This window comes from Grampus griseus (assembly GCF_964374135.1).
Source record: "Grampus griseus genome assembly, chromosome: 5".
Classification (NCBI taxonomy): Eukaryota; Metazoa; Chordata; class Mammalia; order Artiodactyla; family Delphinidae; genus Grampus; species Grampus griseus.
The window spans coordinates 131974165-131990995 of record NC_138998.1 but is presented as its reverse complement, the minus strand read 5'-3'; the positions used below and the strand labels follow the sequence as shown (position 1 = coordinate 131990995).

Here is a 16831-nt window from a genome sequence, read left to right as displayed (position 1 = left end):
CTAGGAAACATTTTCTTTAGAGCAAATTTTGCTATGGCCTCGCTTCCACCCCTTTCGTCTCCAAGCCAGAACGGTACGGTGGAGGATACTTTGAAACCTGTCCAAGATGCGGGACAAGCGACGGAAGGCCTGTTGGTCTCAGCTGCCGGGGTCAGTTAGTGTGACACCTGGGGGAGGGGGGGACTCCAGCCCTCTCGCTGGCTGCACCTGCCTCTGCACCTCCCACCTCGTTCTGCTCAGTTTCTAAGACTTTTTGCCAAACAAAAGCAAGGAAATCAAACAAACATTAAAAGAGAGAGACAGACAGACAGACGGGACATCTAGAGTTTCTCAAAGCCATCGCTAGCCACACAAGTGGGTTGATGGATCCAATTAACTGGGTTTAACTGGTTTCTTTGGTCAGGGTTGAAACGCGAGCGTCGACTCGCACCCGGTTCCTCATTCCTTCCCGACCCTGGCGGGGGACCCACTCCTGTCCCCGCGACGCTGTCCCATCGCCCCGTCCTCCCTCCAGCTTCCAAGCGATGGGTCTGAAAGGACATAGGACACTCCAGCTCCGGTGGCCCCTCCGTGACCCTCTTTCGCCCGGGAACAAGGGATGGCTAAAGTCAGTTTGCTCTCTTGGAGGGCGTGCGGAAAACCCCGGACCGGAGACCCGAGCCGGTAACCCAGTTTTGCAAGGCGCTGTGAATCGAGAGGCGTTTTACTTTTGAACTTGACAGTGGCTCTCATCTCGCAGCGGCCCGCACCCTCGGTGTGGCAGGTGGTGGAGCCGCAGGGCTGGGCGCGTGAAGACGGCTCCCAGGAGGGGCGATGAGCGCGGGACGGCCGGCCAGGGCCGAGGGCAGCGCGGCCGCGGGGGCCCGTCAGTGGACCCACTCCAACGACCCGCCGGGTCGCGGGGGGCGTGGGCAGGGGGCGGCCCCCGGGAGAAGGGCGGCGGCAAACCCCCCCACCCCGGCCCGGAGCGTCCGCGGGAGCCCGTGGAGTCCGGGTCGCGGGAGAGACAGGAATCTGGAGAGGGATTCCGGGAAGCGGCTGCGGGGAGGCGGCGTTCGCCCGGTCCCCGCCCCCTGTCCCCGCAACCCCAGTAGCCCCACGTTACCTCGGCTGTTTGGCCTCGCCGTTGTCCTCGGGGTGCCAGCCTCGGGCGCACCCTCCGCAGCCGGGTTCCGCCGCCACCCCTCCGCACCCCTGGTCGGCGCTCGCGACCAGGATGCGCGCGGCTGGCGGCCCCTTCGGCAGTGACGGCTGTCGTAGGGCAAAGGCGAGAGAAGTGGCGGGGTGGTGGCCCTCAACCTCCGCTCCGAGGATGCCCCGGATAGGTCCTCGGGGTCTCCTCCCCGAGAGGTGGAGCAAGTCTTTAGTGCGGGTGCGCGCGCCGAGCGCCGGCCCTCAGCGGAGAGCTCGGGCCTGGGCGGGGCGGGGACACCAGATCTTGGTAATTTACCCAGATTTATTAAGACGGCGCCTTCCGCCGCCACCCCTCTTCCATGTAAGCTCCACTGGGGAAGAGAGAAAGGATTTTGGCTGTTGTGTTTACAGCAGGGCTGGAACAGTGCCTGTCACTTAGAACAATACCTAGCACATTTAATCTACTCAATAAAAATGTGTTGAATGAATGAATGAACGAAAGACCGAACGGGCTCTCTCCTGCACCACCCCCTCTTTACTAGTTCCACAAATTGCTCAGATCATAATTCTCCAATCAATAAAACAGGGATAAAAATAGCTATCATTGAGTCGTAAAAGCTTGGTATAGTTCCAGGCTCAAGCAGAACTTTGTAAACATGGTAAATATTGGCTCCCTCCCCCTTCTCTGTGGGTCTTTCCTCTGTGCTCCTGGTTGCCCAGTCCTCCACCGATCAACGTCTTTGGGGGTAGGTAGAGAGGAAAGACAGTCCCTCATTATTTTGTTTACCTATCATTTATATCCCATCAATTTCCAAAATAGAACATGAGGTAGCTTTCAGTAAAATGTATGTAAATTAAAAAAAAAATTATTTCTATTTATGTTTTGGCCGTGCCCAGGGGCATGCCAGATGCAGGATGCTAGTACCCCAACCATGGTTGGAACCGTGCCCCCAGAAATGGAAGGGCGGATTCGTAACCACTGGACCACCAGGGAAGTCCCAAATGTATGTATATTTTAAACATTAAAGCTACTGAAATATACATGTTAAAATCCTTTTGAAGGAGGAGAAGAAAAAGAAAACACAACTAACCATCTAGGTAATTCGAATTGAGAATTCAGTTTCACTTTCAGTTTTCTGACAAGGAAGGAGTACGATGTTTCACACTTTTTGTAGATGTTAAAAAAGAACATTTTCATCCATCAAATTAACTAACATTGGCTGTTGCCCCTCTGTACGAAAGGCACAGAGACGATCATAAGAGGATGTCAGACTGCTTCACATGTTACCCTTACTCTTCATTCAAGAGGAACAGAGTTCCCACCAGTCCCATAAAACCCGACGGGAACTCATCATGGGGCCTTGGTCCTCACAAAAGACATTCAACATTGAAAATATTTTCAGCAGCAGTTTAAGAGAAGATGCAGAAATAGTCTCTGAAAGTGGAGGAAAGCCAATTCAAAATTGCATGTACCTTTTTATAAAAACATATGCATATGTTACAACTAAAAATATATCAAAATGTTAACTATGACTAATTGAAGATTGGGTGATTATATATGATTATTTTTTTCTTTTTACTTTCTAAATTTTCTAGGTAAAAATTTTTACTTATACAATCAGGGAAAAGATTCGCTTAAAAACAAATGCTGGACTTCCCTGGTGGCACAGAGGTTAAGAATCCATCTGCCAATGCAGGGGACATGGGTTCGAGCCCTGGTCCAGGAAGATCCCACATGCCGTGGAGCAACTAAGCCCGTGTGCCACAACTACTGAGCCTGTGCTCTAGAGCCTGTGTGCCACGACTACTGAGCCCACGTGCCACAACTACTGAAGCCTACACGCCTAGAGCCCATGCTCCGCAGCAAGAGAAACCACCGCAATGAGAAGCCTGCGCACCTCAACAAAGAGTAGCCCCCGCTCTCTGCAACTAGAGAAAGCCCACGTGCAGCAACAAAGACCCAACACAGCTGAAAATTAAAACAAAAAAACAAAAACAAAAAACAAATGCTGTCCACCCCAAGATGTAAAGAGTTTAGTATTTGTCACTCCACTCTTCACAAGAGAAAAGCTGAACCAATGGTAAAATCAACTCTTCTTAGATCCATTAGTGAATGGAGGTCACAGGGCAAACTGCAGCCCCCAAAACTGGAGAGACGGGCAAATGCAGAGAATCAGTAGACAAGGAGCAGAAGCCTCAGAAAACAGGAAAACAAACCGTGCTTGACTTACTGCTGGAGGCTGAGCATGGACTAGCTTGAGAGTTAAAAACTCCTGGGGCGGGGCGGGGGGCGGGGGCGCTTTTCTGATGGCGCAGTGGTTGAGAGTCTGCCTGCCGATGCAGGACACATGGGTTCGTGCCCCGGTCCGAGAAGATGCCGCGGAGCGGCTGGGCCCGTGAGCCATGGCCGCTGAGCCTGCCGCGTCCGGAGCCTGTGCTCCGCAACAAACTCCTGGGGAAAAATCGGCCCGGATGTAGAGCTGGAGGTGCCTGAAGGCGTGTCTGACGCGGAGCTGGGCGGGGTAGAGAGTAGGGGACAGTAGTCGTCGAGATGGTGGGAGAAGGAGGAGGGGGCGGCAATCACTTAAAATTGGTGCCGAAGCAGGACCGGAAGCCTAAATTCCAGGAGGATGAGAGAGTGCTGTGCTTCCGTGGACCTCTTCTTTATGAAGCAAAGTGTGTATAGGTGGTCATAAAGGATAAACGGGTGAAATACTTTATACATTACAGTGGTTGGAATAAAAATCGAGATGAATGGGTTCCAGAAAGCGGAGTACTCAAATACGCGGACACCAATTTGCAGAAACAACAAGAACTTCAAAAAGCCAGCCAGGAGCAGTATGCAGAGGGGAAGATGAGAGGGGCTGCCCCTGGAAAGGAGACTTCTGGTCTGCAACAGAAAAGTGTTGACGTGAAAACAAAAAAGAACCAACAGAAAACAACTGGAAATGGAGATGGTGGTAGCACCAGTGAGACACCTCAGCCTCCTACAAGAAAAGGGCCCGAGGAGACCCGATTGTTGAAAATGAGGAAATATTCATGAACAGAGTTGAAGTTAAAGATTCCTGAAGAACTAAAACCATGGCTTGTTGATGACTAGGACTTAATTACCCGGCAAAAACAGCTCTTTTATCTTCCTGCCAAGAAGAATGTGGATTCCATTCTAGAGGATTTTGCAAATTATGAGGAATCTCGAGGAAACACAGATAATAAGTATGCTGTTAATGAAATTGTGGCAGGGATAAAGGAATACTTCAGTGCAATGTTGGGCACCCAGCTACTCTACAAATTTGAGAGACCACAGTATGCTGAAGTTCTCACAGATCACCCCGATATGCCTACGTCCCCGGTGTACGGAGTGCCACATCTACTGAGATTATTTGTACGTATCGGAGCAATGTTGGCCTATACACCTCTGGATGAGAAGAGCCTTGCTTTATTACTGAATTATCTTCATGATTTCCTAAAATACCTGGCAAAGAACTCTGCAACTTTGTTTAGTGCCAGTGATTATGAAGTGGCTTCTGAATACCATCGGAAAGCTGTGTGAGGTGCTTATACTCACTCATATTTGGATCTCTGTAAACACATTTTTGTTTCTTAGTGCTTCTCTTGTACAAATGATGCACTTTGGAAATGTTACTGTAAACAGAAGTGATGTTTGTTTTCTGTTTGATTTTAAACAGCAAATAAAAGGGGTTACAGCTCCTTTTTTCTTTTCTTTTCTTTTTTTTCATTTCAAAGTTGCTACCAGTGTATTCAATGATGGACAACAGAGAGACGTACTGTAGAGTGTTTTATTGCTTAGTTGACAAAGCTGCTTTTGAATGCTGGTGGTTTTATTCCTTTGACACTACACACTTTATAATATGTTAATACTATATGACAAAATGCTAGTTCCTAAGGTTCAATTCAGTGTGTATAACTGAACACACTCGTCCATTTGTGCTCCCCCTTTTTTTTATGGTGCTGACAGTAAAGACCCCATCCTTTGCAAGTCATCTATGTTGTTCCTTAGGCATTTTATCTTTGCTCAGATTGTCAGAGAATGGTGGCTTGTTTCATGGTTTTCGTATTTGTGTCTAATGCACATTTTAACATGATAGACGCAATACATTGTGTAGCTACCGTTTTCTGGAAAAGTCAATCTTTTAGAAATTGTTTTTCAGATCTTCAATAAATTTTTTCTCTAAATTTCAACAAAACAAAACAAAACAAACCCCCAAAACTCCTGGGGACCCAGTCTTAGCGGGGTCCTCCTACTATCTTGAGCTTTCACACAGGTGCCCCACCAGAAGGAAGAGAAAGTTTCCTTCCCATTTAGCCACAGGGAGGTGAAAAGTAACCATCTGAAATACACTGAGAGTGTTCTGTTTAAAAAAAAAAAAGCCTGCTTTCAAGGGGAATTATTTTAGCCAAGTCTACTGTGACCCAGCTCAAAGGCGATTAGACAACTTAGCCCCCTCAAACCTTCCTGTCATAAGGGGAGGAAAAACAGAGGGACAGAGGCTAAGAAACTCCTCTGAGGGTCACAGTCCAGAGGTTCAGGCTCATTAAAAAGAAAAAACAAACCCTGAAATTTAATTTTAAGATTATTGAAAGTTTCCCCTCCACAAAGCCTTCCACCACACCTATAAGACTCCAGTGGATTACAACTCTATTTAAGAGAGAGTTTCTAGGGAAACCCAGAGACAACAAAGAAGACAAAAAATGGAGATACTGGAAGAAATCAAAGCCTCTGACACCTACAGGGGCAGCAAGCATTAAACACAGACTAACTCTTAACCAGATAAACATGACACTTCATAGTAAAAGATTATTTATCTCAGCTCCTGTTATCTGATACATCATGTCCAACTTTCTACAAAAAGTATAAGGAAAAAAAAAGCAGGAAAAACACAATCTGAAGAGACAGAGTAAGCTTGAGAACAAGATTAAGATGTAACAGAGAATCTGGAATTATCAGACTAGGTGAATACATGACATCATGCCTTCATCAAAACCCATAGAACTGCATAACATAAACAGTGAATTCTATTCTACAAACTATTACAGCATTTGGTTAATATTAATGTATCAATATTGGCTCATCAATTGTTACAGAGGTACCACACTAGCCTAAGATGTTAAAGATAGGGGAAACTGTGTGGAGGAGAAGAGGCCTGTGGGAAATCTCTGTACTATATGCTCTATTTTCCCATAACTAAAGTCTACTATATTTTTAAAAATACACATTTGTTCATTCATTCAGAAATATTCATTGAGTACCCACCCATGCCAAGCACTCTTGTATGTTTTGGAGTGAGTAGAGTATATGACACAAGCCAAGTTCCTGCTGTCCTCTGGAGCTTATGTTCCAGTGGGTGGGGAGGTTGGGGTGATAGTGGTACAAACTATAAATAAACAAGATAACTGCAGAGTGACATGAAGACAAAACAACAGGTGGTGAGCTGGAGGCTTCCTGGCTGGTCTGGGAGGAACTTTCTCAGCTGAGGACATCTGGGCTGAGATCTGAGCTATGAGAAGTCTGAGGCCAAGAGTTCCTAGAGGGTGGGGATACAAAAATAGTTACTAATTACAAAGGGAACCAGAGTAGCTTTACAGAGACCAATACTGGCAGAGGTCGTCTTAACCAAGCAATGCAATCAAACACCATCAACGATGGAACGAAGTCAAATTCCACACCACTCAACAGGGAGCAATACCATATCTGTGACACTTCTGTCAAATGTGCGTAACCAGAGAGAGGGACATTCTCCAAAATCTCTGGCCCTAGTCTCCTAAAGTCACGGAGGTTAAGTTGTGACGGTCAAAGTCTGAGGAATCATTCAAGACTAAAGGAAACTAAAGAGACATGACAACTAAATGCAATCTGTGACTTTGAGATAGATCCTTTTTTTTTTGCCCTGTTTATCAATTTTATACTCATTAGCTTGCATCGGCCAATCCCAAACTCCTAATTTATCCCTAGCTCCAAGCCCCCTCCAACTTTCTCCTTTAGTAACCATAAGCTATGTCTTTAAGCACTTTAAATTTAGTTTCACTATTTGAAAACTATTGTTTTATTTTTAAGAACTATCCGTTGATTATATTCTACTTTAAATGTATTAGTTTTTAACCCTTTTATTCCTATTTGCAGTACTTTATTTTTTCTAATTTTTTTTAACATCTTTATTGGAGTATAATTGCTTTACAATGGTGTGTTAGTTTCTGCTTTATAACAAAGTGAATCAGTTATACATATACATATGTTCCCATATCTCTTCCCTCTTGCGTCTCCCTCCCTCCCACCCTCCCTATCCCACCCCTCCAGGCGGTCACAAAGCACCTAGCCGATCTCCCTGTGCTATGCGGCTGCTTCCCACTAGCTATCTACCTTACGTTTGGTAGTGTATATATGTCCATGCCTCTCTCGCGCTTTGTCACAGCTTACCCTTTCCCCTCCCCATAGACCTAGAGTCTGTCATACAGAGTGAAGTAAGTCAGAAAGAGAAAGACAAATACCGTACGGTAACACATATATATGGAATTTAAGGGAAAAAAAATGTCATGAAGAACCTAGGGGTAACACAGGAATAAAGACACAGACCTTCTAGAGAGACGGATCCTTTTAATCAGAGAGGGCATGACCAGTGACACTTGAAGAGGGTCAGAGGATTAGACGGTATTCATGTATCAAAGTTGAGTTCCTGATTGTGAGGCTGTATTGTAGTTTATATAGAAGTGTGTTCTTGTTTGTAGGAAATAAACACAAAAGTATTTAGGGGTGACGGAGGCACCAGAAAATGGTTCAGAGATAAAGGGCTCTGTACTGTAGTTCAACTTTTCTGTAAGTCTGTGATTGTTTAAGAGTAAAATTTTATTGAAGATGTACCAAGAAGGAAGCAGAGAGGTAATACAATTTTGGGTCTTTGTGGAAAGGTATGAGCTGGAATTATACATTTGCGCATCATCAGCATAGAGCTGAAATGTTAAATAATCAATTGTGTGGGGTCACCTAAGAACAGATGGAGAAGACAGTTGAGCACCGGGGCCCTGGGTCTCACCAATGTTTAGATGGCCAGGAGGGAAGCAAGGCAAAAAAAAAACAAGCAAAAAAAAGTCATACATGGTCAGTGTGGTTGGGAGGAAACCAAGAGACTAGATGTCATGGAAGCTGAGAGAAGAGAATTTCTTGATCACTTCTGTTGAATGTGTTGAGGGATTAAGTAAGACTAACTAGTGACCAGGGCTTTGCCACTCAGAGGCTGCCGGTAATCTTTTTTTTTTTTTTTTTTTTTGCTGTACGCGGGCCTCTCACTGTTGTGGCCTCTCCCGTTGCGGAGCACAGGCTCCAGACGCGCAGGCTCAGCGGCCATGGCTCACGGGCCCAGCCGCTCCGCGGCATGTGGGATCTTCCTGGACAGGGGCATGAACCCGTGTCCCCTGCATCGGCAGGCGGACTCTCAAACTCTGCGCCACCAGGGAAGCCCTATCCGTAATCTCTTGATAAGAGCTGTCTCAGTGGAGCCCAGTTAGAGAAGAGGCTGAATAATGGCTCCCAAAGATGTCTACATCATGACCCCCAGAATCTGTGACTATGTTTACTTGTGTGGTAAAAGGGACTTTGCAGATGTGATTAAAGATCTTGAGAAGGGCAGATTATCTTGGATTATTTGGGTGGGCTCAGGGTAATAATGAGGCCTATTTAAAAGGGAGGCAGGAGGATCAGAGTCAGAGAAAGAAGCTGTGAGAACAGAAGGAGAGGCCAGACATTGGAAGATGCTGTCCTTGAAGACGGAGGATAGGAGCCGTGAGCCAGTGGCTGCTGGTGGCCTGCAGAAGCTAGAAAAGGCAAGGACATGGACCTTCCCCTATAGTCTCCAGAAGACACAGCCCTGCTGTCATCTTGATTTTAGGGCTGACCTCAAAAACTGTAAGATAATAAATTTGTTTTAAGCGGCTGAGATTGTACTAATTTCTTATAGCAGCAGTAGGAAACCAACACAAGGAGAGAGGGTTAGGAACAAAGATGGGAGGTGAGAAAGGAGAGGAAACAACTTTGAAGAAGTTTTGTTGTGACAGTGAACAGAGGAAAGGGGTGGGAGCCAGGGTGGGCCATGGGTATTCATGGGTCACTGAGTATTTTTAATTTTTAATTAATAGACTTAATTTTCTTTTTCTTTTTTTGCGGTATGCGGGCCTCTCACCGTTGTGGCCTCTCCCGTTGCGGAGCACAGGCTCCGGACGCACAGGCTCCGTGGTCATGGCTCACGGGCCCAGCCACTCTGCGGCATGTGGGATCTTCCCGGACCGGGACACGAACCCATGTCCCCTGCATTGGCAGGCGAACTCTCAACCACCGCGCCACCAGGGAAGCCCTAATAGACTTAATTTTTAAAGGCAGTTTTAGATTTATAGAAAAATTGCGTGGAAAGTACAGAGAGTTCCCATCTTACCCCTCCCTCCAGTTTCCTCTATTAATATCTTGTAATAGTGTTGTACATTTGTTACAATTGCTGAGCCAATGTGGATATATTGTTATTAACTAAAGTGCCTGGTTTACATTAGGGTTCACTCTTCATGCTGTACGTTCTATGAGTTTTAACAAAGGTATAATGTCATGTACTCACCATCACAGTCTCACACAGAGTTAGTTTCTAAAAATGCCCTGTGCCGCATCTGTTTGTTCCTCATTTTCTCCTCCTTAGCCCCTGGCAACCACTGATCTTTTTACTATTTCCATACTTCTGCTTTTTCTAGCATGACATACAGTTGGAATAATACAGTACATAGACATTTCAGACGGGCTTCTTTCCCTTAGCAATATTCATTTAAGGTTTCTCCATGTCTTTTTGCAACTTGATAGTACCTTTCTTCTCAGTGCTGAGTAATATTCCATTGTACGGATGTACGACAATTCGTTTATCCATTCATCTATTGAAAGACATTTTGGTTGCTTCCAGGTTTGGGCCATTATGAATAAAGCTGCTATAAACATCCATGTTGGACTTCCCTGGTGGCGCAGTGATTAAGAATCCGCCTGCCAATGCAGGGGACACGGGTTCAATCACTGGTCCGGGAAGATCCCACATGCCGCGGAGCAACGAAGCTGGTGCACCACAACTACTGAGCCTGCGAGCCACAACTAGTGAGCCCACGTGCCACAACTACTGAAGCCTGCACACCCAGAGCCCGTGCTCCGCGACAAGAGAAGCCACCACAATGAGAAACCCGCACACCGTAACGAAGAGTAGCCCCCGCTCGCCGCAACTAGAGAAAGACCGCGCGCAGCAACGAAGACCCAACACGGCCAAACATAAATAAATTAATTAATTAAAAAAACATCCATGTGCAGGTTTTTGTGTGAACATTTTCAACTCATGGGTAAATGTCAAAGAGTGCAATTGTTGGATTGTATTTTAAGAGTTATATTTAGTTTTGTAAGAAACTACCGAATGGTCTTCCAAAGTGGCCACACCATTTTGCATTTCCATCAGCAAGGAACGAGAGTTCTCGCTTCTTCATGTCCTCACCAGCATTTGGTGCTGTCAGTGTTTTGCATTTTAGCCATTCTAATAGGTGTGTAGTGGTATCTCGTTGTTTTAAGGGATGGGTATTTTTAAGATGTGAGATTACTATGCATGTTCACAGTCTATTGAGAATGGTCCTATAGAGAGTGGGAAATTGATAATGGGGAAGAGAGGAGATAAAGGCAAGAGTGAAATTGTTGAGATAAGAGGGGGGAATCCAGGAACACTGGAGGGGCTGGTCTTAGGTAGAGGCGATGTTTTGCCTTTTGTAACAGGAGAAAGGAAGGCAGAGAGAGGGTAGATTTGGAGGCAAATGTAAGAGAATGCCTGACAACTTTTGCTTTTTGCAGGAAGTATGTGGCAATGTCATCTGCTGAAAATAAGTGTGTGGACAATACTCTCGTGTATCAAAGACTTCATAATGGGAGGGGACCTGTGAAGGAATTCCTCTGGACTGAAGAGAGTACTCATAGGGGTTTGACCCTTCCCTTCATAAAATCCACACCCCTACACCTCTCTACTCTCCTGGGGGTGGGGGGAGTTCAGTGGAAAGAACGCCAAATTGGGAGTCCAAGACCTGCCTCTGGTCTCAACTCTGGCATGAACAGTCCATTGGTCAAGTTTACTTCTGAGGTCAGAGGCTTAGCTCTAACTTGCACTTGGTGGCTCCGGGCTAAGATTCTAGGTGCTGTGCTCATGATAAGCTATGAGTTCTCCATCAAACTTGCATGTGTGACAATCCTGGAGTCAGCTCCTCCCCTGACTCTCTGACTGAGAAACCCCCAACTGTAGTTTGACCACATTTAGCCTCTCTCTGTGCAGCTGCCCTCCTTAGCCCAGGCAAGTGGAGTAAAGGAGCAGCGAGGAGCTGCTTCTTTCAACTCAGCTGCAAGCTGTCTCTACTAATAGCAGTTCAGGGCATTGCAGCCTTGGCACCTCGTGCCCCTGTGAGCGATGAAGAGTGGATGCCCCCAACCTCAACTAAGGGACTAAGCCGCAGGCACATGACTCTCTTTCCCCACTTCTGATTCACAGCATGACTCATTTCCTTCCTCTTCCCCACGCTTTTTAAGCCAGCATTGCCCTCTACCTTGGCTCTACCCATACCCTCACCTTGTGGGGTATGTACCAGGGCCTTGTGGCCACTGCAGTTGAATGCAGTCGAGATCATCCCCCACGCTTGCTTGAGAGATGGGTGCCACCAGGGCTTGAAAGGAAAGAAAAAAAGAAATGAGGGGATTTGAGACAACTTTCTCATCTGGAACATGCCTGAGAGACCATGTGATTCCTGAGGTCTCTTGAGACTTTGTATTGTGGCAATGAATTAATTTTGCACATACATTAATAAACATCATCTAGTGAGTGACTACATAAATGTAGGTTGATTTAAAAAAAAACCCTAAACCTCATTGTTTTCTCTCGTACCCCAAGTCTCCCAATGGCCCATGACCATCTGTTGGGAGAACCCTGTGCATAGAAAGCTGTTGGATTCCCAGGAGACCCCGCTTTTCTACGGGAGTAACCCCAAAAGTCAGGTAGCCCATATGAGGCTGGCAAGGGCAGATCAAGGTCCTTGGACTCAAACCTAGGCCCCCGTGCGTCCCTGGGAAGCAACGACCCAGGGAGAATTCAGTCCGTGTCTACAGAGGGAAAACTGTAAGAAACTCCAAGACAAATGCTGTGAGCCCTCTTGATGGGATTAGTGCCCTCTTAAGAAGAGGGAGAGGGCTTCCCTGGTGGCGCAGTGGTTGAGAGTCCGCCTGCCGATGCAGGGGACACGGGTTCGTGCTCCAGTCCGGGAAGATCCCACATGCCGCGGAGCAGCTAGGCCCGTGAGCCATGGCCACTGAGCCTGCGCGTCCAGAGCCTGTGCTCCACAAAGGGAGAAGCCACAACAGTGAGAGGCCCGCGTACCGCAAAAAAAAAAAAAAAAAAAAGAAGAGGGAGAGATGACAGTTTGGGGCAGAGAGAGTTGGAAGTATGGGGGTCATTGAAGAAGTTTCCAGGAGGGAATTTGTTCTATGCACCCAGAGTGAAGAAGACTTCGGCTGCAAGGAAGGATTTGGAGACCAGCAGTGTGCCAACGGCCACTGATGCTGTGAGAGCAGATGAGCTGCTCCAGAGAGATTAGGGAGTAGGGCCCAGGGATGTGAGGACAGAGCAGCAAGCAACCTCAACATGTACAGAACAGCAGAGGAAGGTGAGCCTGTGGATGAGACAGGAAAGGAGGGTCAGGGAGATGACAGAGAAAGCAGGGAGCTGTTGCAACTGCCGAGGGAAAAGGATGCACGGAGGAAGTGGTCCAGAGTCAAAGGGCACCGCAGTGTCAGGAGAGTTAAGGGCTGAGCAGTTGCCTGTGACCTGGTGGAGCACACGTGTTGTCCAGTTGGGAGGGCGAAAGCATGGGCTGGGGACTGAGACCAAGAATGTAGGGGGCTTGTTTGCAGGCAGTTTTGCTGGGAAAGCGTGGGAGGGAGCTAGTGTTGCACGTGTGGGGTGTAGGGAGGAGAGAGGTCCTGCTTCATTCTTACCCTTTTTCTTCTGCAAGTGGGAGAGCCCTGAGTGTGTTTAAAGGCTGGTGCAAAGGACCTAGCAGCACTTGGGAGGGGCAGGCAACAGAAAACCAGGAAGCCTGAGGTCTGAGTGGGTGGAAGTGCCAGGCGGTCTCCCCAGATATGTTCAGACGAGGCGTTTCTGAGAACAAATGGTAATTTCTACTTACATTTTGGAAGGTTTCCGGGGTGACGAGTTTGTCCTGAAGAAATCAGTCACTGCCTCTTTGGTGCTATCTGGAAGCCAAGGGCTTCGCCTACCCTAGAGGGAATACACTTTTCAATTCCATAATATGTTCTTTCATTTAAGAAGTACTTTTTTCTTCTTCATTTGTAATTAGACCTCAGGTACACAGAATAGAAATTATTAGTCATAATCCTCAGTACATGACATTCGCTCGTCACTGGTCCATATTTGTCCTGCCTCAGATTAGTTATTTTATTTTATTTTTAGTATTTATTTATTTATCCAGTTTTATTAAGTTCTAATTGACATACAGCACAGTATAAGTTAGTTACTTAAAATAATATAATAACATCTATGAACCCACTTACCCTCTTCCCTCCCCAATCTAGACCCCCTAACAATAACCTACATCTAACTCTTCAGCTGCGTGACCCTCTGCCTCCCCCCAGCTGGGGCATCCAGAATCCAGTCCACCAGCTCGTTCTTTTCTTTTTCTGTATCACTCTGTTGCACCTATATGTAATCCTTTAAAAGCACTTTTAAAATTTGAGTTGTTTTTAATTTAGAGTCTCTTGGGACTATATTTTTTTCATATGATGTTAAATTTCTAAGTCTCGTGCACATTGTTGCAGGTGACCACGTTCATTCCATTTGAAGCTATATAATGTTCATCACATGAATAGAGCATTGTGGAAGGCAGAATTCTAAGAGGGCCATGAAGCTTCCTAGGCCCTGGTGTGCACACACATCATTTCATCAAACACTAGGTGCTGCTGTGATGGGATTTTACAGATATAATTGGGGTCCCAAAACAGATCTTAAGAAAGGGCACTGGACCACTCACACGAGCCCTTGAAATCTGGGTCTGGAATCAGAGATAGAAAGCTGCAGTGGAATTTGCAGAAGAAGACTGTCATGTTGTGGAGAGGGCCCTGTGACAGGTGGCTTCTAGAGGCTGAGAACAGTGCCTGCTGACAGCCAGCAAGAAAGTGGGGCCTCTGCACTACAACCACTAGGACCTGAATTTTGCCAACAACCCGTGAGCTTGGAAGTGGACACCAGCCTCGGATGAGATGGCTGCCCTGTCCAACACCTTGATCCAGCCTGGTGAGACCCTGAGCAGAGAACCAAGCCACGGTACGTCCTGACTACTGACCTACAGAACTTTGAGACAGTAAATGGGTATTGTTTTAAGCCACTAAGTTTTTGGTAATTTGTTATGCAGCAGGAGAAAATAAACCCAACCATAATCTATTTCCCCATTTTTCCTTGAGTATTTGTGTTGTTTCCAGGTTTTTATTATTGAGAGAAGTCCTGCTCTAAACACTCTTGTATATTTTTGCTGGTTTTACTGGTGAAAGAGTTTCAAGTATGTTTCTAAAACAGAAACTGTTGATGTGAATTTCTAACTTTAGGAGGACATGCCAAACTTTCCTCCAATGCTCTTACATCAGTTTATACTCCTACCAGCAAATATGCAACTATTTTTGTTTACGTTAGCTTCTATCTCAGTTGCATGTGGTTAGAAGATCTGGTTTGCATGATATCTATTCTTTGAAATTTGTTTAGGGTTTCTCTGTGGCCTAGTATATGATCAGTTTTTGTAAATGTTTCATGTGTGCTTAACAAAATGTTTTCTTTAAGTTTTGGGTGCGTAGCTCTCTCTATTTTTTTTTTTTTTAGATGATTAAATCTTTTACCTTCTTGCAGATTTTTTTGTTGTTGGTTGTTTACTTGACCTATCATTGATTGAGAATGTTGTATTGAAACCTTCCACTGTGAAGGTGGGTATGATCAGTTTCTCCCTATATTTCTACCACTTTTTGCTTCACATATTCTTGGAGAATTATCATTTTTAGAGATCTTCCTCATCCTTAGTAATACTTTTTGATTTATTTTGTAATGTATGACTGACCATAAATCCTGATTTGCCTAAGAAGTCTTGGTTTATTTCTCTTTCCCTGTTGTAATTCTTAATAATATCTTTTATTCTCAAAGGTATGCTGGTTTATACAATAAATTATATATAGTTACCCTAATTTTAGATGATATTAATATTGCTACAAGAGCTATCTTTTGGCTAGCATTTGCCTGAGATGTCTTTTTCCATGCTTTTGCTTTCAACCTTTGTGTGCTCTTATGTTGTATGTATATCTCTTCATCTCTATTTCAGTTATTTCTGCGCTGATCTTTATTTTTTCCTTCCTTCTGCTAACTTTGGGCTTTATTTGTTCTTCTTTTTCTAGTTCCTTTAGGTATAAAGTTAGATTGTGTATTTGAGATTTTTCTTGTTTCTTGAAGTAGGCCTGTATTGTTATGAACTTCCCTTTTAGAACTGTTTTGCTGCATCCCATAGATTTTGGTATGTTGGGTTTCCATTTTTGTTTGTCTCAAGGCATTTTTTGATTTTTCCTTCAATTTCTTCGTTGACCCACTTGTTGTTCAGGAGCATGTTGTTTAATCTCCACATATTTGTGATTTTTCCAGTTTTTTTCTTATAATTGATTTCTCATTTCATACCATTGTCATTGGAAAAAATGCTTCATATGATTTCAGTCTTCTTACATTTATTGAGACTTGTTTTGTGGACTAGCATATGATCTATCCTGGAGAATGTTCCATGTGCATTTGAGAATAACGTGTATTCTGCTGCTTTTGGATGGAATGCTCTATATCTATATCTGTATCTATATCTATATATACATAAGTCCATCTGGTCTGAAGTATCATTTAAGGCCAATGCTTTCTTATTGATTTTCTGTCTGGATGATCTATCCATTGATGTAAGTAGGCTATTAAAGTCTGTTACTATTATTGTATTGTTGTCAATTTCTCCCTTTAGGACTGTTAATATTGTCCATATATATTTAGGTGATCCTATGTTGGGTGCATAAATATTTACAAATGTTATATCTTCTTGTTGAATTGGCCCCTTTATTGTTATGTAATGCCCATCTTTGTCTTTTACTATATTCTTTTTTTTTTAAGTCTATTTTTCTGATATAAGGATAGCTATCCCAGGTATCTTTTGGTAACCATTTGCATGAAACACATCTTCCTTTCACTTTCTGTCCCTTCACTTTCAATCTGTTTGGGTACTTACATCTGAAGTGAGTTTCTTGTAGGCAGAATATAGATGGTCTTGTTTTTTTATCCACTTAGCCACTCTATGTCCTTTGATCGGAGAATATAGTCCATTTATATTTAAAGTAATTGTTGATAGGTAAGTAGTTATTGCCATTGTTTTACTTGTTTTCTGGCTGTTTTGGTAGTTCATTTTTGTTTTTCCTTTTTCTCTTGCTTCTTCCCTTGTGGTCTGATGACTTTCTATGGTGTTATGCTTAGATTCCTTTCCCATTATCTTTTGTGTGCCTACTATAGGTTTTTGCTTTGGGGTTACCATAAGTCTCACATATAGCAGCCTATACATATACAAAAGTCTGTTT

The 16831-nt window shown here is 44.7% G+C and overlaps 1 protein-coding gene and 1 pseudogene across 2 annotated transcripts in view; one reads left to right on the top strand and one right to left on the bottom strand.

The window, feature by feature from the left end:
- LOC309822971 (interleukin-10 receptor subunit beta-like) overlaps nucleotides 1-1276 on the bottom strand; it is a 49165-nt gene extending 47889 nt beyond the window's left edge. The window contains exon 1 of the mRNA XM_082655078.1: nucleotides 1106-1276. The gene's annotated coding sequence lies outside the window, so the exon portion shown is untranslated. The remainder of the gene's footprint in view (nucleotides 1-1105) is intronic.
- Nucleotides 1277-3737: 2461 nt separating this feature from the next.
- Nucleotides 3738-4684, top strand: LOC309823021 (mortality factor 4-like protein 1; annotated as a pseudogene). The gene has a single exon. The product of its transcript is annotated as a mortality factor 4-like protein 1 (transcript).
- Nucleotides 4685-16831: the final 12147 nt, after the last annotated feature.